This window comes from Seriola aureovittata, chromosome 1, assembly GCF_021018895.1.
Source record: "Seriola aureovittata isolate HTS-2021-v1 ecotype China chromosome 1, ASM2101889v1, whole genome shotgun sequence".
Lineage (NCBI taxonomy): Eukaryota > Metazoa > Chordata > Actinopteri > Carangiformes > Carangidae > Seriola > Seriola aureovittata.
In genome coordinates, this window is record NC_079364.1 from 9,570,344 (window position 1) to 9,594,228 (window position 23,885).

General features: G+C 36.7%; 1 long non-coding RNA gene across 1 annotated transcript in view; it reads right to left on the bottom strand.

Annotated features, from left to right (window-relative positions):
• The window catches only part of LOC130174379 (uncharacterized), a 128,268-nt gene that overhangs the window by 11,290 nt on the left and 93,093 nt on the right, over positions 1 to 23,885 (bottom strand). Inside the window, exon 4 of the long non-coding RNA XR_008828590.1 lies at positions 6,410 to 6,562. This is a non-coding gene — a long non-coding RNA (uncharacterized LOC130174379). The remainder of the gene's footprint in view (positions 1 to 6,409; positions 6,563 to 23,885) is intronic.

Sequence of the window (23,885 nt, forward strand, 5' to 3'; positions counted from 1 at the left end):
TTTTATGCCTTTTCAGCCTTACTATACTATGATGTTTTTATTACTTTTTATGCCTTACTATAATATGATATTTTTATGACTTTTTATGCCTTACTTTACTATGACGTTTTAATGCCTTACCATACTATGACTTTTCATCCCTTACTGTACTATGACGTTTTTATGCCTTTTTATGCCTTACTAAACTATGATATTTTTATCCCTTACTATACTGTGACTTTTTATGCCTCACTATACTATGACGTTTTTATGCCTTACTAAACTATGATATTTTTATCCCTTACTATACTGTGACTTTTTATGCCTTACTATACAATGACGTTTTTATGCCTTACTATACCATGATTTTTTACGCCTTAGTATCATATGACATTTTTATGCCTTTTCAGCCTTTCTATACTATGACGTTTTTATGACGTTTTTATGCCTCACTATACTATGATGTTTTTATCCCTCACTATACTGTGACTTTTTATGCCTTACTATACTATGACGTTTTTATGATTTTTTATGCCTTACTATACTATGACGTTTTTAGGAATTTTCATGCCTTACTATACTATGAGGTTTTTAGGAATTTTCATGCCGTACTATACTACGACGTTTTTATGACTTTTTATGCCTTACTATACTATGACGTTTTTTATGACTTTTTATGCCTTAGTATCATAGGATATTTTTATGCCTTTTCAGCCTTACTATACTATGATGATTTTATGACTTTTTATGCCTTACTATACTATGACGTTTTTACGAATTTTCATGCCTTACTATACTATGACGTTTTTATGACTTTTTATGCATCACTATACTATGACGTTTTTATGCCATACTATAGTATGACTTTTTATGCCTTACTGTACTATGACGTTTTTATGACCTTTTATGCCTTACTATACTATGGCTTTTTATGCCTTTCAATACTATGATCTTTTTATGATTTTTTATGTCTTATTAAAGTATGTTGTTTTTATGACTTTTTATGCCTTACTATACTATGGCTTTTTATGCCTTACTATACTATGATCGTTTTATGACTTTTTATGCCTTATTATACTATGATGTTTTTATGACTTTTGTATGCATTATTATAGTATGATGTTTTTGGGACTTTTTATGCCTTATTGAGGTATGACGTTTTCATTACTTTTTATGCCTTACGATAATGACTTTTTATGCCTTACTATACTATGACTTTTTATGCCTTATTATACTATGACTTATTATGCCTTACTATACTATGATGTTTTTATGACTTTTTATGACTTATTAAAGTATGATGTTTTTATGACTTTTTATGCCTTATTATACTACAATGTCTTTGTGACGTTTTATACCTTACTGTACTATGACGTTTTTATGACCTTTTATGCCTTACTATACTATGGCTTTTTATGCCTTTCAATACCATGATCTTTTTATGATTTTTTATGTCTTATTAAAGTATGTTGTTTTTATGACTTTTTATGCCTTACTATACTATGGCTTTTTATGCCTTACTATACTATGATCGTTTTATGACTTTTTATGCCTTATTATACTATGATGTTTTTATGACTTTTGTATGCATTATTATAGTATGATGTTTTTGGGACTTTTTATGCCTTATTGAGGTATGACGTTTTCATTACTTTTTATGCCTTACGATAATGACTTTTTATGCCTTACTATACTATGACTTTTTATGCCTTATTATACTATGACTTATTATGCCTTACTATACTATGATGTTTTTATGACTTTTTATGACTTATTAAAGTATGATGTTTTTATGACTTTTTATGCCTTATTATACTACAATGTCTTTGTGACGTTTTATACCTTACTATACTATGGCTTTTTTTGCCTTTCTATACTATGACTTTTCATGCGTGATTATATTATGACTTTTTATGCCTTATTACACTATGATGTTTTTATGACTTTTTATGCCTTACTATACAATGATCTTTTTAGGATTTTTTATGCCTTACTATACTATGATCTTTAAATGCTTTATTATACTATGATGTTTTTATGACTTTTTATGCCTTACTATACTATGACTTTTGTATGCCTTATTATAGTATTATGTTTTTGGTACTTTTTATGTCTTATTATATTATGACTTTTTATGCTTTATTAAAGTATGATGTTTTCATGATTTTTTATGCCTTATTAAAGTATGATGTTTTTATGACTTTTTATGCCTCATTATACTATGATCGTTTTATGACGTTTTTATGCGTTGTTATACTGTGATGTTTTTGTGACTTTTTATGCCTTACTATACTATGGCTTTTTATGCCTTATCATACTATGATGTTTTAATGACTTTTTATGCTTTACTATACTATGACTTTTGTATGCCTTATTATAGTATTATGTTTTTGGGACTTTTTATGCCTCATTATACTATGACTTTTTATGCCTTATTAAAGTATGTTGTTTTCATGATTTTTTATGCCTTATTATACTATGACTTTTTATGCCTTATTAAAGTATGATGTTGTCATGATTTTTTATGCCTTATTAAAGTATGATGTATTTATGACTTTTTATGCCTCATTATACTATGATCGTTTTATGACTTTTTATGCGTTGTTATACTGTGATGTTTTTGTGACTTTTTATGCCTTACTATACTATGGCTTTTTATGCCTTATCATACTATGATGTTTTAATGACTTTTTATGCTTTACTATACTATGACTTTTGTATGCCTTATTATAGTATTATGTTTTTGGGACTTTTTATGCCTTATTATACCATGACTTTTTATGCCTTACTATACTATGATCTTTTTATGATTTTTTATGCCTTATTAAAGTATGATGTTTTTATGACTCTTTATGCCTTATTATACTATGATCATTTTATGACTTTTTATGCCTTACTATAGTACGATGTTTTTCTGACTTTTAATGCTTTATTATACTGTGATGTTTTTATGACTTTTCATGTCTTACTATACTATGGCTTTTTATGCCTTATCATACTATGATGTTTTAATGACTTTTTATGCTTTACTATACTATGACTTTTTCTGCCTTATTATAGTATGATATTTTGGGGATTCTTTATGCCTTACTATACTATGATGTTTTTATGACTTACTATACTATGGCTTTTTATGCCTTATCATACTATGATGTTTTTAAGACTTTTTCTGCCTTATTATACTATGATGTTTTAATGACTTTTTATGCTTTACTGTATTATGACTTTTTCTGCCTTATTATAGTATTATATTTTTGGGATTTTTTATGCCTTATTAAAGTATGATGTTTTTATGACTTTTTATGCCTTACTATACTATGACTTTTTATGCCTTACTATACTATGATCTTTTTATGATTTTTCATGCCTTATTAAAGTATGATGTTTTTATGACTCTTTATGCCTTATTATACTATGATCATTTTATGACTTTTTATGCCTTACTATAGTACGATGTTTTTCTGACTTTTAATGCTTTATTATACTGTGATGTTTTTATGACTTTTCATGTCTTACTATACTATGGCTTTTTATGCCTCATCATACTATGATGTTTTAATCACTTTTTATGCTTTACTATACTATGAATTTTTCTGCCTTATTATAGTATGATATTTTGGGGATTCTTTATGCCTTACTATACTATGATGTTTTTATGACTTACTATACTACGGCTTTTTATGCCATATTATACTATGATGTTTTTATGGCTTTTTATGCCTTTCTATACTATGACTTTTCATGCCTTATTATACTATGACTTTTTATGCCTTATTATATTATGATGTTTTTGGGGCATTTTATGCTTTATTATAGTATGATGTTTTGGGGACTTTTTATGCCTTTCAATACTATGACTTTTTATGCCTTATTATACTATGGCTTTTTATGCCTTATTATACTATGATGTTTTTATGAATTTTTTATGCCATACTATACTATGACTTTTTATGCCTTTCTATACTATGACTTTTTCTGCTTTATTATACTATGATGTTTTTATGACTTTTTATGCCATACTATACTATGACTTTTTATGCCTTATTATACTATGACTTTTTCTGCTTTATTATACAACGATGTTTTTATGACTTTTTATGCCTTACTATACTATGACTTTTTATGCCTTTCCATACTATGACTTTTTATGCCTCATTATACTATGATCTTTTTTTCACTTTTCATGCCTTACTTTTAAATTATGTTTTTATGACTTTTATGCCTCACCATACTATGACTTTTTATGCCTTTCTATACTATTGCTTTTTTATACCTCATGCCTTTCTATATTATGACTTTTTATGCCTGACTATACTATGATGTTTTTATGACTTTGTATGCCTTATTACAGTATGATGTTTTTGGGACTTTTTATGCCTTGCTCTACTATGACCTTTTATGCCTCATTATACTATGCTTTTTTGTTTCCTTACTGTACTATGACATTGATAAATTTTAATGACTTATACTATGATTTTTGATGCCTTACTATACTATAACTTTAATGCCTTATTATAGTATGATGTTCTAATGACTTTTTATGTCTTACTATATGATGTTTTTATGTCTTTTTATGCCTTACCATAGTTGACTTTTTATGACTTATTATACTATGATTTTTTTAATATCTTTTTCTGCCTTACTGTACTATGACCGTTTATGCCTTATTATAGTACGATGTTTTTAGGACTTTATGCCTTACTATGGTAATACGTTTTTGTGTCTTTTTATGCCTTATGATACCATGACTTTTTATACCTTACCATAGTATGACTTTTGTTATGCCTTATTTTAGTATGAATTTTTTAGTACTTTTTATGCCTTACTATGACTTTTTATGCTTTATTATATTATGATGTTTTTTATATCTTTTTATGCCTTACTATACTGTGTTGTTTTTATGACTTTTTATGCCTTACTTTATTATGATGTTTTTTGACTTTTTATGCCTCACTGTAGTATGTAGTTTTCTTCAATTTTTATGCCTTACTTTACTTAATTTTTTTTGTAGACATTTTCAAGCCTTACTGTGTTTCTTGACACTTTTATGCCTTACTATACTGTGATGTTTTTATGCCATACTATACCAAGTATAGTAGACTTTTTTGTATGTTGTTTTTTTTTAACATTTTTATGCCTCACTATACTGAGTCAAATTAAGCCAAGTAAAATTTATTTATTTTTTATTTTATGACTCTTTATGCCTTACTATAATATGAGTTTTTCATGCCTTACCATACTATGCTATGATTTTCAAAATCGGGCATATGAACTTTTACCTGTTGGTGGCGCTAAAGCACTTGGGGCAGTGACATGGAATTCAGAGAAAAGCATCATGAGAGTTTCCCCAATCAGTGTGCCAAACTTCAAAACTTTTTACCATACAATTTCAGGGGCTGCCAGAGACTCGAGACTCCCATGGCAGAAGAACATTATGATGATAAAAAAGAAAAGGTACAAACACAATAGGTAACCACGAAGTTTCGCTGCATGGCCCCCAACAAGACGGTAACATATTGCAATCTGAATAAACCCTTAAATGAAGTTTTTAGTTTTTGAAGGGAAAAATAAAACCTCTGCAGCAAACAGACTCTCCTGCATCAACTAAACCTTCCTGCAGGTCCTTTGCAGTCATATCAAAGCCTTTCTTCCCACACGGGCAGTTTGGTCTCGCAGGCGACCAAAAGGTAGCTTATTGGTAATGTGACAGTGGCCGTGCAGGTCATAGCAGTGCCTCAAGAGACTTCTCATTTATCTACTAGTGTAAATATTCTCCAAAATTTTACTGTAGGTGTCATTTTTGGCAATGGGAACAGTTATATGTCATGGTTGTGACACACAGACTTCTAATTTATTTGTCACTGCACACACTGATATGAAGTAAGTCAAGTGTGACAGAGAGAGAGGAGATCTAAAGTGAAGTAAAAGGTGTGAGAGAGACAGAGACGCTTGTAGTGAGTTAATGGCTTTGTTTCCAGACGGGATGGTTTGTGGTTTCAGGCCTGCTGACAGCAGTAATGGTGGGAGGGATGAGACACAGCTCAGGATCAGAGTGGCTTGCCAAACCACACACACAAACACACACGCATAGACATACCAAGTGGCTACTCTGTTGCTTCACTTGAATCACAGAAACAGCACAGACACATTCAGTCGCACTCATATTTCACACACTCCCACACACAACTTAGAAAAAGACAAACTACTTTGGGAATTTGTGGCTTAATGCGCAGCGATGATTGTGGAACAAGATTTGTGGATAAAATTTCTCTCAAATGAATATCATGCCAATAACAATCAGCATATGATTACCAAATTGAAACGTTTGAGTTTTTCTGTTATGTATTTTGTCAAGGACAGGCTTCCATACAATTACTCATGATATATGCTATTAATGTCAGTGTCTTTGAATCCTGTTTTCCTGACTCACCGCCCTGAACAGTTGCCATGTCTTTTCCTTCCCTGCTCTCTTTCTTCCTCTCCCACGTCCTTTCCCACTCTCTTGTTCTGCTCCCACCACAGGTGGTGAGTGCATTCATTTTCACTTTTGTGGGGGTGCTGGCTGTAAGGCTGTGATTTCTGACTGTGTATGTGAGAGAGAGGGAGACAGCGTGGTTAGGGATGCAATATGGGGTAATTTCTTTGCCACGCATTTCACCTAACTGTGTGGGCTGGAGGCTCTGTGCATATGGCTGAGTTATGCATGCATACATGTACATAATTTGTTCAGACACTTTAACATTAATTGTACCAGCTTGAGGAGCAGCAGTTGTCCTTATGTAACCCTGTCTACTAGAGTCTATGTTTATAAATGACTAAATGATTTTGCTTGATTTTGTTTGTTTTGGAGGAAACATGACTGCAGTTGTATGCTGCTACTGTAAGTCACAGGAGGTAGTGAGGGTAGATTATGGCCTTTGACAGAAAATGGGATTTGTGTTCTGTGGATCCTTTGTGGTTCAGTTTAGGCATCTTAAACACTCTGGCTGAGGAAAGATTGTGGTTTGGTTAAATAAAGAGAAATACAAGGATGCAGAGATAAAGTGAGCACGCTGTCCCTTGACTTGCAGTTTCTGAAATATTTAACCAATATTATATTTGAGTGTAAAATTTGCCCAACATATTCAACAAAGGTCAAGTCAATTTATTATAGAGCACATATAAAAATCAACATAGCAATGATAAGGGATATTATAATTTCTAAAAACAGACCCAAGAGGAAGCATACACTGTAAAATGCAAATAAACGGGGCCTAAAATGCAACCTTGAGGTACACCACAATAGATTGCTGCAGAAGAGAAAGAGTTCACTGTATCCAGTGAAGTATTAAAACCAAGTGTATACAGGGTGATTTCAATTACATGTCCATCTTCCTGTGCTTTGATTAGTTACTTTATGTTGACATCTACAGTACTGGGCAAAGGTTTGAGCCACTTTAGATGTTTAGATTCTTATCCGTCATGCAATACCATCAGGAAGGCATCTGATTGGTTCAAAATTTATTCAGCAGCATGACAATGACCCCAAACACACAGCCACAGTCATCTTCAGAGACAAGAAGAACAAAGACTCTTGCAACAGATGGTCTGGCCCCAACAGATGTGGATCTCAACTTTATCAGTCTGGGATTACATGAAGAGTTAGAGGACACTGAGACACCCTAAACCCACAGTAGAACTATGGTAAATTCTCTATCTCAACCTACCAAGTATCTTAACAAACTGTGTGATGGCAACCCTGGTTTTAAAAGGGAACAGGTGGTCACTCCAAATATTGATTTAATTTGTTTTTTTTTCTGTTTACTTCATTTAAAATGAAGTTAATTGATCAATAAAAACTACCCATGGCACTATATTAGAAAGCAACCTCCCTTTACTTTTAGTGCCTACAACCTTTGCACAGTGCTGTAGAAGGAGAATACACTCATGACAAGATATTTTTTTGTTTTCTCTTTGTTGTGCTATTGTTATAAATTTGGATATGTTACCAAATCATTTCCATTTAGGAGCCATTTCAACCAGTTCATAAAAACATTTTCCTCAATCTTGGCTAAAAGCTGACTGTGCACAAGTAAAGGCTTCTAACCACTTTGAAAGGCCTATAAAATCCTCATGCAAGTTGTTTTTGTTCTCTTGACAGTCTAGAGCTTTTGCTGTGAAGGAGAAGTGATGCGGTGCACTCTACCTCTCCATTTCTCTCCTCGGTCCATTTCAGCAGGGAGGCAAAGGTTTTACTCTCCTTTACCTGACAGCCTTCTGATTTCATCTCTCTTTTATAGCACCATGAGAGCAAAATGATGAGCCCTTTCTCTCATTTTCCAGCTCTCTTTTCTCACCAAGACAGCCTTTTATGTTTTCATCTTCCACTTCCACTGTCTCCTTTTCTCAATCCCATTTTCAGCAGTTACACCCCTCCACATCTTTCTTTTCTGTGTTTCCCTCTACACATCTGTTCCTCTGCAGTGGCAGATCCTATAAGCACATCTATTGGGCTGAACCAAGTGGCCCGAAGAAAAACGAAGACAATTGTCTGACTGCATTTTTTTTTTTTTTTTCTAAAAGAGGAACAAATAAAAAATGAGAAGCTCTCTCCTTTTTCTCTCACTCATTGGATAACCAAGTGCTTGTGGAGAGCAGGCGGAGATTAAAGGGAGCTTGTGTAGAGGCAAATAGTGCTGGTGCTTCACCTGCCAGAGGTCATTTGGGTCTCTTTGATAGCATTCAGGCCACGCTCCATCTTCTGACCTGTCCTAAAGATGAGACGCTTTCATCAGTCTCTGCTAGACACAAGAGCCCACTCAGGATCAGTGGCTCAAATTAGAGGAGGGCTTTGTGTGTGTGTGTGTGTGTGTGTGTGTGTGTGTGTGTGTGTGTGTGTTTTCAGATTCTTATGTATAATTCAATGCTTTTACTGTTATAAAAGCATTTCCCTTGATCTTTGATCACACAGACTGATGAAAACAATACTTACACTGGATTTTTAAAATTTTTTGTGTGGGAGGAGTTTGATTTGAAGTGATTTCAGAAAACAGTGAAGGAGGCTCTCCTGCAGCAGGAACAGTACCCTGCCTGTATACAGAATATCAAGTATGTCACTATAGAGCTGATATACAGGGAGTGGCCAGAGTAACAGAGTAACCACACATGATAACGCAATCCGAGGGATCTACAATTAATACAACCCTTTTGTGATGCTTCTCATTTACAATTTTTTGTCATGTCAGGGAAGTGTTGATACAACTCTATTTGAATCTCCTATTGTGAATCCTCCTACAACCCCACCCACTGTGTTTCTTAAGAAATAACTTAATGTAAATCTTAATCTATTTTCAAGGACACATTTATTTGTACAATTGATTGCTTTCATAATGTAATTTTGTTTTGCAGTTTAATGTGTTCAAATGAAACAGAACATTGGGATACCACGTAAAGGAATAGTTCAACATTTAGGGAAGTATCCTTATTTGTTTTCCTGCTGAGAGGTAGATCAGATGATTGATATCGTTCTCATGCCTGTGGGTCAAATATGTAGCAACAGCCAGCAGGCGGTTACTTTGGGTCAGTATGAAGACTACACACAGGGAAATAAAGCTGGCCTGGCTCTGTATAAAATTTAAAAAAAAAAAAAACAAAAAAAAAAACAAAAAAAACAAAAAAAAACTTAATTCACCTACCAGCACCATTAACCTAACTAATTAACATGTATATCTTTTTGTTCATTTTTGTCATAGTTTTTTCTCCAAAATGTTGAAGTATTCCTTTAATATCATGGCAGACAGGATTTTAGAGTTCAAAATCAGGAAGCATAAAGCGCACAAAATAAACCCTGACATCAGAATAGAGGATCAATCGACTCCTCTATCAACCTCCCTCCTTACTGAGGGGTTGGGGGGAAAAAAAGAGGAAGAAAATGTCTCATTCTTTCTTTTATTTGTTTGAACTCTTCACAGCAATCGCTTTAACTGCCAAGGTGAACACGAGGGTTAACAAGCTCAGCAAGGCAAATAATTGGTACAAATATGTCATTAGCACAGTGGAAGGGCTCTGATAAAATGTGGAGGAGCACTAATTGAACATGATTATGAACTTCCTTCCTTCCTCCTCCATCAAATGGAGCTGTAATGAGGAGGTCCTCAGAGATAATTAGGATCACACAGCAAACTCAGAGAGAGTACAGTAAAACACAGCATTAAGAGTTTACCAAAACACAGATGAATAACTGTGAATGTCACATAATCATGTGATGGTTTCCATTCCATCCCCATCCAACCTAAACTAAGCTCCATGAAGCAGTACTTTTATGTCTGCGACAGACGGGGGCAGAGGCATTATGTTTGAGGGAATTTTGTCAAAATTGCTGTGAATGTTCACTTGGACTCAAGGATGAACTGATTAGAATTTTCTGGGGTCATAGGTCACCGTGACCTCACAAAACACATTTTTGACCATAACCATACCAGGCTGTCTGAATATAGTCTGGACAGACATGGATGTAAACTACAACTTGACAGGTTGAGAGACATATAACCTCGAGACGGTAATTCTAGTTCATATTGACACAGTATATTGTAAAAGGGTTGCTGAGAAATCCACTGACAATTAACCTGTGAATTTGCATCCTCAGTCTGCCCTGCACCGATCATTTCTCCAAATGGAAGTAGCTGCTGAATGGTGTGTGTGCATGTGATTTTAGTGTACATGATAGTGTGTGTCTACTTTGTGAACATTTGTGTAACATGTCAGTCATTCACACAGTAAACCTGTTAATCACTGCTTTACTTGCATCACCTGGAAGTGGGTAAATATGTCTTTGTAGCCGCTATGTATCTTGTATTTCAACTGTAGTCTGACCCTGCAACTGTTACACACCAAATATCAACAGTCGAGTTGACAGACTCACCTGACGGTGTTTTTCAGTAGAACAGATATGTCTGTTAATTTTTGCATGTTTTTACTTTGCACCTGTACCTTGAATGCATATACTACTTTTTTTAAAACTAGAATAGTGCGCATTAGTTTTCAAATCTTTTAAAAATGTATTGTTGTATTTTTGCAAACGTGTGTGGTAATGTTGCTTAAATCTTTTACTGTTGTCTTGTTATTATTTAGATGTACATCAGATGTTTTATATTAAACACTTTGTTACTTTGCTTATGTTTGACATGGATGGGATTTGTTGACTGTTGAAAAACCAGAGCCACAGCGAGTGATTGCACTGGAGAAGCAAGTTCCTTCTAATAAAACTTATACATAATATACTTATACAACATAACTAATCAATTTTAATTTAACTAATAAAGTAAAGCAACTAACTTTTAAAAGAAAGCAGAAAAAAGTGGAAGGGAAGGTTAGAAGAGGTCATTGCAAAGAGGAAGGAGTGAAATGAAGCCGGAAGGCTGACAGGGAGGGAGGGGGCTTTGTGCTGTATGAACAGGTCATTTGTTTGGGTGGTGCACAGTGGCTAAAGGGCCAGAAGAAAGTGAGGTGCCAAGTTAATGTGACAGGCAAATGAGTGTGAGCCTTTTCCTGGGATTTCTATGGGCTTTCTGCAAAGCGAGAGGCAAAAGGGGAACTGCCCATTCAGTGTGGCAGTCAGTGGCAGCAGAGCAGAGGAAGAAGAATCTACCCAACAGGAATTCAAAACACCAGACTGAACATAATACCATTTTGAAAATTGGATTTAATCCGTGAAAGTAATCATATAATCAGCCCATTCTGTCACTGATGATTAATGCTGGAATGTTTTGTAATGTATGGACGGGTTGGCATGTTTATCTGTATTTTCTCTTTTGGTTGAAATCTTTTCCTCCAATCGTTGATGAAAACATCTATGAACAAGAGCTACCCAGGAACACATGGTATGCATTATTAGAAAATATCTTCCTTGGTTTTCCACACCGACAATATTCAACAGCTAAATGAACAGCTGCATGAGTCAACAGTTTAAATGAGCACTGGCACTGCACAATGACACATGTCGCAATACACCAATGTGTTTACTCATGAATGAAAACCAAACTGATCAGCAAGAGAGAGAACACTCAGACACAAAAACACTGTAGCTAGTCCAACTCTCTGTCAAAAAATTCAAAGTGAATTGACTATACTGGATCACCTTTGTCACTGCCAGAACAGCAGCTCTTAGCGGTGGAGCTCCTCACTGGAAGGCCGTTTTCAGCTAAGCTGACAGTGAAAGCCACAGAAACAATCATAATCTAATAACTCTGTCACAAATAATAAGCTGCTGAGATGTTAACCTTGTGTGCAGTGCTTGTATAGGCTAGTTTTGTACTGAACTGAACGTGACAGCTTGGACTACAGAAAGTACTACTGAACTGAAGGCAGTCAGAATCAGCACTGAAGGTCACAGCCATGTAAACTGTGATACATCCACTTACTGTTGTTCATACTGAAGTGCATTTGAGTGGTGATGTTACCGTTTAGCTTAAGAAAAGAACAAACTACACAGTCAGTGACTGCAAATCTTTGAGCTGAACAAAGTGAAACGAATCAACAAAGGGATCCGTGATTTCCACCACTAATTATAGCTACATAGGAGTGATGAGCTATGGAAAACACAGTTGGGACTAAAGCTTCTAAAAATAAAGTTCTTTCATCAAATAAGACTAACCAGATTAAGTATTAATTCTGAGCATTTGCTTGGAGATCTCCCTTGACTGAAAGGTGTGTTAGTCTACACATGCACACAAAAGCACATGTAAGCTCTGGCACAGACATGTTAAACATGCCCCGAATACGTCCACAGGGAGACAACGAGACATCCTGATCAGATGCCTGAATAACATCAGCTGGCTTCTTTTAACACACAAGAGAAGCACTGATCTCTGATGTCCAGAGATGTTGTTGTTTTAATGACCATCTTGACCACAGGTAAGGGTCAAGATTAACTCCTTCATTACTGCTGACACCATACCAGTCTGCCGGTCCATATCATCCTCCATCTTGGACTCACTCAAAACCCCTAAGACATTGAAATACCTTCACTTTGGGCAGCAGCTTGCACCCAAGCAAGTTTTGCAGCCAAGATTCATGCTGTGTCCTCAGAGTTATTAACCTTCATCCCATTTGTTAAATACTCCTGTAAACCACCAAAGCTCATGCTGCGATGACAGCCCAATTAGCCAACAGATATACTTGCAAAACGGAGGCGCGCAATCCTCAGGTCAACAAACTCGAAACTCTCCACTACTTTGCGATGCCTTAAGTTACTGCCTGTGATAATCAGAATCAATGACAGGGCACAACCTAAGCAGAGTCACGCACCAAAAAAGTGCTTCAGTGATACTATGTTCATGTAATATCAAAATGAATGTGATTACAAGTTTTCAACTTGAAGATATTTTTCAAGGTAATAAAACAAAACTTTGCATTAAGTGTTATACGGACCCTCACACCACCAGCTCTGGAATCATAAAACTCTCCGTTGTCAGTTGTCCGACAACATCGAAGCTTGCAAGTGTGATGTGGACATGACATATAGCAGAAAATGCACAAACAGCTCTCAAGTTATACAGTGACTGTTATTTCCCTTTAATTATTTTAAGATGCTGTAGAGATATGAAGGGAAATGAGCCTTATGTGTTCACACAGACAGACATACTGATTCTTAGAGAGATCTTGGCATTAGTACAATTGTAAACACAAATGTAAACACTAAACCTCATTTGAATTTGCCACAGCAAACAGGCAAACTGGTAATTTCTAGACCTGCAGAAGCTCCTCCTACCCTGTTTCTCAGTCTGAGTTTCTCTCTGTCACACATACACAGCATATTCCCTCTCCCTCTCTCGACCTGTCTCACACGCCATTACCCCTGTGAGGCGAGGAGACAACCCTCGCCAGGGGAGAGGGGGAGGAGGGGCGGCATCATGGGTAATGTCAGTAGACACATGTCAAAAGTACAGCCTGTGCCCTGAAAAAGCTGTGTGTGGTGTGACAGCAGTCCGCCTGCTGGTGCCCCCTTCCCCCACCTCACTCCCCCACCCCACTATGACTCTGTCCAGGCAACACAAAAGCTTCCTGTTTTAGCCCAGAGGGAGAAAGAGAGCAAGAGAGAGCCAGCAGGGAGGGTCATCAGCACTACTCCACTAGGATAAATGCTTTTCCTCTTGCAGTCTCACCTCACTGCACAGCTATTGTCCTCAGGAAGAGTGCAAAAGGGTTTTGTGTGTCTGTGTGTGCGTCAGAGAAAAGCAAAGCGTGTACAGGTGTGCATGTGTGTACAGGCTGGGGGTTTGGGTAGTTTACCACTCAAATACTCACAATCACACACACAAATAAGTTGACAAACCTCTCAGTCCCCCAACCTTTCTCTATCAATTCAATTGTAACAAGACCCTTTCAGTCGTCCCGACACATCCAAGTCCAACCATGAATATTCATGCATAACTACATGGTCAAAAGTATGGGGACATCAGAACTCCTATTCAGCTCCTATGACCTATAATCATTTGGCGCGAATTGGCCTGGCTCACGGTCGGCTATCCAGTTCATCCCTACTGTGTAATTGGGTTGAGGTCAGGGCTCTGTGCGGACCAATCAAGATCTTCTGCATCAAACTCAGAAAAGCATTTCTTTGTTTAAGCATGGAGACTCATTCTCGACCTTGGGGACATGCAGTATTTTGCAATAGTTTTAGGCACTTTGGATGTTTAGATTCTTATCAATTACACAGTACCATCAAAGAGACATCTAATCGGCCCCATATTCAAAATGTAGCATGACAACGACCCCAAACATACAGCCAGAGTAATAAAGCTGAACTATCTTTAGCAACAAGAACAACTAGGAGTCCAGCAACTGGTATGGCCACAAGACAGAACTGATCTCAATATAATGGAGTCGGTCTGGGATAACGAGAAGAGACAGAAGACAATGAGACAATTAAACCCACATAACAACTGCGGTAGGTTCTACAAGAAGTCTAAAAACAACCCATCTGCCAAATACCTTGGTACCAAGTATCAAATAACACATATTAAGTTAACTGATGAATAAAAAGTATTCATGGTATTTTTTAAAAACATCCTCACTTAACTTTAAGTGCCTGAAAATTTGCATAGTACTATATATGAGTGGCATATATTCTAAATGCAAGGTCCCATTACTCAGCTGTTCACAATGTTTTCAAGTATTTTCCAAATTCTTCTTCAGGAATGGACCTTGACTGTGTATGATAACGACCTAAGTACAGAACCTCAAGTCAAATGATAACAGTTGGTCATGGGAAGGCGTCAGTGTCATCTATCAGCAGTCAGTTGATAGCTAGAGAGAGATCTAGGAAGACATGAACATCTGACCCCAGAAACCACATTTGTTGAACAGAGACATGAGTTATGATTTTTCTTTTTCTACTGATAGGCAGTGAAAAAAAAAAAAAAAAAACTTAATCATCAATACTTATATACTTTACAATACTTTGTTTGCAAACCAGTCTCTATAAAACAAAGCAGACTAGAAATCAGTTAGTTTAAGAACAGCTCATTAGAAATTACATATTATATTACACTGATGCACATACATAGTAGGTATAGAGCATCAACTTGAGTTGAATCAGTACGACTCTTTAAATCCATCCAGTTTTAGACATTGATGCAACAAAGATAAACACATTCACACTGATTTTCTTTACATATAATCCTCCCAGATATAAATACATCTGACTTAACTTGAGCATGAGGGAATAAATGCTCATTTATCAGTCAGTTAATACCTGTCCAGTAAAGAAAAACAGTATTAAGTACTCAAGGTACACCTGCATTTCCGTTGCACTTCATGCAGCTCAGGAATGAGTATATGTATTTCTAAGTGTGTATATCTCCATGCATGTATGCGTGGGTACATGTATATCACAATATGACTTGAATTACATTTGACAGTGAATCGTGTGCAGTGTTTAAAAACGGGTCTGTCATTTCATGTTGACACACATTTATGTCTAAGCCTCGTTTCCTTCACTCAGAATGTAAATGAATTCAAATCTGCCACTCAGCTCCAATTAAGAGGCAGTAGCAGAAATAGCAATAAACAGATGTTTTAATGGTCTTGTGCTTCTGGTATTACAGAAATGACTCTCAATCTAAGAGCATGGCAATCACATATTCAAGTGCACAAACTATCCGGCACATTCATGAAGAAATGGGAAAGTAGGGACATGTTCTCTATGCAATGAAAAATCAATCTTAATACAAATAATTACGCAATATGAATATTTTCTTCACATAAATACAGTGCTGCTTTGACATTTCCACTTGACTTTCCTTGTTGTGCAGTACTTACATTGAAATTAACTTTCTGATTTCTGTCATTGATGGATACAAACCTGCTGTATTTGAAAACTTCAACTTGATGTGGAAAAAACTGGGAAATAGTTGGTGATTAAAAAGCTAAGTGGTGTTTAACTGGTAGTATTTTCTGTGCAGTTGCTTGTGCAGTGACTTTTTCTTCCGACATCTCCACCTGACTGTGACTGACATTTGTATTCATTTTAACCTTCTTGTAAAAACTCAGGTTTTCTCTGCTCTGAATCAGATCCTGGTGTGTTTCATCTCATAGTGACTGCAGTTAGCCCACTAGATGACAGAGTATGTGGCATTTGTTTGGCGATGAAGCACCTTTGCTCCTTTTTTTCCCTGAAGCTTCAAACCACTTCCCCCACTACAGAAGTGGCTCCCTTTTTGGAACCAGCCAGCCAGCAGCAATGTTTATACAGTGCCAGGTTTTAAAAGACATCTCACTCCTGGTAATCATAGTAAGTAACTTTTTTTTAATGTTAGTGCACCAGTTTCAGCTGTTGATTGTTGTGATTCTAACAACGCACCCTCATCTTCTAGAAAATTCTGTAGCATACATTTGCACGGGTCAACATTCAGACAATGCAAGAGTGTGGAAAAGCTTTCACACAAAGCCTCTGAAAGTACGTTACAGAGACGACAATGTACATGTTTAAACCCTCAGGTAAGGATCACCTTGACCTGATGACCTCTATTAATGTACCTTGATCGAACAAAAAACTGCGTGTCATGTCTTGATGGAGTGTAGATGTGCTTAAGTAGCCCTTCACATTTTCCTTTCAGCCTGTCCACAGCAAGATTACAGAGGGCAGCAAGCATTATAAGAGGCATAGGTAATTGCCCTCATTTCTGCTACTGACAAAAGCCAATGTTCTGGCTGCTCTTAAGTAAACTGCTGAGTGTCAGTCAAGGATTCTTCAAGGCTGCAGAAAATTGTATGGTTCTCTTTTTTCAGAGACAACTACCAATCTGAGGATATTATGAGTTTCCCCATTTGAAAAACCTTGTATTGACAGATTGCTGTTATTTCAATGCAATACTATATGGAAGAAATAATTTCTCTCCTTTCCAAGACAGCCTTTTGATTCAGTATTATTTCTTACTTGTGTATGTATTACAGATAAGTTGTTTTTTATAACATTTTTACCATAGCTCAGGAGGTGTGTGTTCACACTGCTGTCAGTCTATGTTGCACATGATGATGATTGGGAAGAACTTTCTCAAGCAAAAACTAAAGACATGAGCAGCCACTAATTTGCAGTTTGTGCTTAAATGGTGGATAGAGTCAGTTAATTCTATCCATGTGGAATAGTTTATTATGTAAATGTAGATATGAATATGTTGTGCAATGGTGTTTGGCTTCTACGCTTTACTCTACACATGAAAGCACCAAGCCCCACACAGCAGGGAGTGGAGGGTTACGATAATGACTATCCCCTAGGAAACCATGGACTCCTGTGAGTAAAGAGGTGAAATCAGGCTGGCTGTATTAACAAGCTTGCATGCTTCACTTCATTTACAAAAGAATCTTTGAACTGGAAGAAGTTGTGTTTTTCTTTGTTACAACACCTGATACAAATCATGAATTTCCCCTAGGGGATAAATAAAGTATCCATCCATCCATCCATCCATCCATCCATCCATCCATCCATCCATCCATCCATCCATCCATCCATCCATCTATCTATCTATCTATCTATCTATCTATCTATCTATCTATCTATCTATCCATCCATCCATCCATCCATCCATCCATCCATCCATCCATCCATCCATCCATCCATCCATCCATCCATCCATCCATCCATCCATCCATCCATCCATCCATCCATCCATCTATCTATCTATCTATCTATCTATCCATCCATCCATCCATCCATCCATCCATCCATCCATCCATCCATCCATCAAAGGATATAGACAATGGTTTGATGATCATTATGTTATGTTCTTACCTAACATTTGGCTCTGACCTTACCTCCAGGACATGGTGATGTGAAATAATATAATACTCCTGGGAAAGACCCTGTTTAAATTAATCATTGTTAATTATTAAATAAGTATATATAGTTTTGATTCTATTCGCACTCCTGTACATAGTTGTAATAAGGGACAGTTTCATAATGTGAACCAATTTTCATACATTTTGAGGACTCTGAGGAGGCCAAGACATTTTTCAAAAGGCAGAGGGTGTTCTTTACACGCCAAAACTGTGCTATTCTCGATGCTCTCCAGAGCTGATAAATCTGAAATTGCCTGTGATGTGATGCAGTGCAGATGGGAAAAGAGTTTTTCTAAAATGACAGGAAATTATTACACAGGTTTTAGCAAATATAGTTGTGTGTTGTGAAGAAACAAACTTTCTGAGACCGAATTTTCTTTGTCATGGCTCATTTCGAAAATCATGTGTTGTCATGGATCTGAATTAATGTTGATGTTGCCACACAACTTCAAACAAAGAAAACAGTGATTTGAAATACTCTTCATCTTGGTTGATGAATGAGCATTTATGAAAAATGACCCAAGCTTTAGTTGCTTACTTAACTTATATTTTTTTCTACTCTTTTGGCCTCGTTATTATAGTCGAATGCTTTGTGGTTTGGATGGAAATCTTTTTCACATAAAAATTCTTCTTTTTCTACCTAACTGTGGAAAAGGAGGTGCAGTAGGTGTAATTGTAGCTTTTTTGTGACTATACTTTTGAGCAGGTGCATATAAGCTTGTATGTGTGTTCAGTGTAAATCTCTGCTGGCTTTTAACGTCAGACCAAAGTCACCACAGATTGTGTGCTTGTGCTTTGAGGACCCAACCCATTTAGGGGATACAGAGGGAATTAGTTGGTGATGTAGGTCCTACTGAATGAGTTGCCAAGCCACACACACACATACATTTGCCCTCATCAAACACAAACTCTCTCTCACACAAACTAATCCTTCAGTGAATTGTAACCAAGCATTACTCTCACCCCAAACTCTTCTTCCTGCCATGCTAAACACCAGTTCATGGGACACCATCTGGTCTGCTCCCTTCAAAAAGTGAGATCTTGTCAAACCAGCATGAATAAGCACACAATGCTAAAAACTCAAAGGACAATCAATGACCCCAAAAGCTAACTGAAGATGAGAAGCTCAAATATTGCCCCATTACTCATCCTCTGACCCCAAATGTGATGTCCATTATAGCACACCAACCATTTGGGAAGAACCAATCCTGACCCAGTTACTATTTGCATATGAAAGGCTTTAGCCTCAGAATATAGCACCCAGAGAGGTGGCTCTGGCTCTGATTTCAAGGGATATTTAGCCCCCTATTCAGCCATCAACAAAGGACAGGCATTCAGACAGGCAAGGAGGGAGGCAGTGCTTGCTGAGCCATCACAGAGCTCATTTGTTCTCTTCTGTTTACTTAAGCCTCCCCCTCTTTTTTTCTCTTCCCTCCAGAGGCTTCAAGCATGGATGGGTGGGTGATTGGGAACCCTCCTTCCATTGCTCCATCCCAGTGGGAGAGATAAACAGCAATTTAAATGGTCGTCAGAAAAAGGTTTTCATTTGCATGAATTTATCGGTCAATCAGCACTGCCGACAATCATCATCAAACTGTCGGTGCGCTGTTGAACAGAATTATTTATCTATTTTAACTCCTCCTTCTTCAGCCTTTGTTCAGTTGTTCGCATTGTTTGTATCTATCTGGGAGAATGAATGTTCTTGGTGTTTGTGTGTGTGAGTATCCGAGTACGTGTATGTGTCTATTTACTGTTTAAGTGTCTTTAGTGTCTGATAGTAGAACACTTGATGAAGCTGAGAGGCCTCCTAATCTGATTTCTGTCACCACCCACCTCCAGCCTCCTGTGTATTTGCTGGGAGATTGCTCAGATGTCTGAGGGGAGAGGTATTTGTAATTATATAGGAGGATTAGGAGGTAGACTGGAGGCCACATGGACCAGCTTTGTTGTATCTGAGAAGTAGGTGAGGTCGAGTCGTACTGCACGTCCCTCAGGTATTAAAAACAAGGTGCAGGAGAGAATAAAGCATCTGCTCCAGATTTTTTTAGTGTAGTGTAGCATGGTGAGAGATGAAGAAGTGAAGAGAGGGAGGCAGGTATGTAATACTGCCAAGACAAGAGTCCCATTTTTAAATTTGAGAATTGCTGAAAAGTTAAACCAGATTGAAGGAAGTACAGTTCTAAGATATTATTGCAAATACATCTTTTCTTACACTTAAGATTATGATTTCTATCCATGGGTAAAAATCTCTTAGCTATTTAACTGGAAACTGATGTGAGATATATATATATATATATAATATGACAACTCAACAATAAGTCCCACTGTGTACAGCTATAAGTGTACAGCAGTGCTGTACCTAACTGGGGTTAAAGTAGATTTTGTCTGATCTGTGGTGTTTTCAATCTAAAGTAGATTGAAAAAAATCAGCAACATTTGCTGCATTAAAATGTTAATATAAGACAAGCTCCACACCACCTTCATAAAAATATCCCTAAAATGCTTATAAACCTTGTATATTTGGCCTCATTATTTATTATTTATATACTTTTTAGTGCATTTCACACTCTACTTTTATATTTAGATTTTGTGTGTGCATTTATTAAATGTAAATTGTTGTTTTTTTGTTTTTTTTTTTTTATAAGCACTGTTGGTGCTGTAGTTGTACCTTCTGCATGCGACAAAGTTTCCATGGTCCCTAATCATTTCTTATTTGTATTTATGTCTTTAATCTTAATTTTATTCAACAAATTACTGGTTAAATGAAGCAAAGTTATACTGAGTCATTGTACCTTACAATGGTTTTTTTTCACCAATCTATAGTAAACAAAAGGTTTCAGAGTCAGTGGAGACCCCAGACAGGAAGAGATCCATCCTGGAAGATGCAGAGATATGACTTCCTCCACTGACAGTAGTCTCAATAACTCAATATTCCCTGAAGATATGTTTTGAGAAACAGCTCAATTTCTCTTGTCTGGAAAACTCTCAATGTACTTTGCTATAACTCAATCTGCCAACACATGTGAACTCAACATCTTCTGCCAGAAAAAGGTATTTTCAGAAATAAAGGCCATTATCTAAAGTACAACAGTAAGGTGCAGTAAGTACACCAAGACAGTAAATCAGAAATCTTGACAGTTAAAGATTGCCCAAAATACTCTACAGAATCTGTAAAACACAACTCTCTTCAGTGTACACTTACAGCAAACACATGTTGCTAACAAGTGAAAAACCAAGCATTGTGTTAATTAATCACATCACACAGTTAGACAAAAATATTTATCTGCTGAATCAGTGACCTATCTCAAACTCTTATTATGCACCTCGGCTTGAAAAATGATATATCTATGGTGACAGCATCAGTCCTATAGCCACTGATTATATCCCTTGCTGACTGACTCTTTTTATGATATATGTATGCTTTGATGTAAATGCTCAGCAAAATTGAGATGGAGTATGTTGTTCTTTATTGGTCACTGGAAGCTGAGCCTTACATTAATTAGCTTAGTTCTCTAAAGCTGCTAAAACAACAGATGTTTCTCTTTTTCAACAGCCACAAAAGCACCAATAAACAGAAAACAAATTATGGCTCTCCAGGTTATACTTTCAATTTGAAAAAATATCTTATTTTCCTCATCATCATTTGCACACATACCACTGCAGAGAAATAAACTGATTAATGCTTGAGGAAATTGTGAATTAAAATTTACCAGACCTGCTGAAATCATTTTCATGCATGGATGAATTTTGAAGAAGTGAACAGAGATTCATATCTCACTCGAGGCCTATAAGTACTTTTTCAGTAAAGGGGAGGCTGGCGCTTATTCATTGATTAGTCAGAAATCACAATCATGAAAGCCGTCAACCTGACAGAACAAATGATGCATGGGGCAACTTTCTTAAAATGATGGATTAGTCTTTAAGCATTTCTTCGCCAACAATCAATATCCCCTCAGTTCATTGCAGTCATGTCACTCATTACAATTGTGATACTGGTGAGTAGACACTTTTGTTTGTCTCTGACCTCTATTCTAAATTTACAGAAGCATCATCCATAATAATATGTTTAATTTTAAAACGCATCGCCACTTTTGCTACATGCTGCTGGACCCATTATAGTTTGACAGCTCTGGGGTGGCGTTGAACAGAACGGTCAGAAACAGAGAGTTTTGGAAATGATGATGCAGACACCTGCCTCACCTCCTGTTTGGGTTTTATCAGTCATGACTAACAGTGGTGTATGCACGAATCACAGGTGTAGCTGACCTTTTTGTCTTTGCTAGCATCTGTTGTGCAGTTGAATTCTGCATTTTATCATATTAAGTGGGGAGCCTCCTCCAGGTCAAGACATTTATTGTAAGGAAGATGTTTGGGAAGATGTCTGCAACTCCAAAGAGGAGAAAACCTAATCACATTGAGTACTGCACTGGGAAAATGGGCACTGTCCAAGGTGCTGAATGAGTGTTTTTTTATTCCTCTGCAGAAGAAATACACTCAGCAGAAAGGGGCGATCTGGTCTTCCGGTACTGGAACACGAAATCATGGATGTTTGTAGCGCAGTTTCGGTCTTGGTTTCAGAATTGTTACACCCCTTGTGGGCAGGCCAGTGAATTGCATGGCAGCTCTATTACCATCAGTGTACAAGGGTATGTGTAAATGGGTGAGAGAGTGACAATTTTTAAAGTGCTTTTTCTGTTAAGGTAGAGCAAGGCAATATAAGTGTATTTACCATCCAATTTACTTTCTTCTCAGTAGCATGTACCATCATCTCTCACCACCTAACTTGCAATCCTTTCATTTCTACTGTTTGAATAGTTTTATTTTGTCGACTCTCTACCCTCCACTCAAAATTATATTCTGAGTATTAAATGCTTCATAGCATACACACTTTTATTCTTCAGTATTCAAACTGAGAGCAAACAAGTGCAAACCTTGTGGCAAAGGGTAGATGGTTTGTAGTCAAGCCTCTTGTCTCTGTGCCTCAATCTCTTTATCCCTGGACTGAGCTGGCCCTGGCCCAGGGCCCGTTCCCAGGCTGTGTGTGTGTATCTTTATCCTCCCAGCAGGGAGTAATCTGGGGGTAAAGGGCTCACTACTGTTTTTACATAAACAAAGACTTTGGGATGAAACAGAGAGAGCGTCATGGCCAAATCCCTGTGCCTGGCTGTCGGCCACTGCTCCACGCCGGTTTCACCTCAGGCACCTTGTGGACACCACGCTGGTCCTGGTAATTAAGCAGCACAGACAGGCACCATGATTAAACTAAGTGACACGACAGACTGAGGCGGGACCACTGCACAAAGTGATGGTCAGAGCCATCAGTGGAGTGTTTCCATTGGATTAGACTTTACTTCAAACGTCAGATCACATGATAGACGCATAAAATGAAGCATTACACTTGAATGTCCAGACATTTACACTGCAATATAGAGTCAAATCCATTTAGGGAAGTTCAGCTGTACAGACAACAACTCAAAACTAATTATATCATACACATATTAAACCATCAATTAATAATGTTTGCTAAATAAATATTTATATTAATTCATTTTCCATAGTAAATCCACCAATATATCAATTAAGAAAATGCT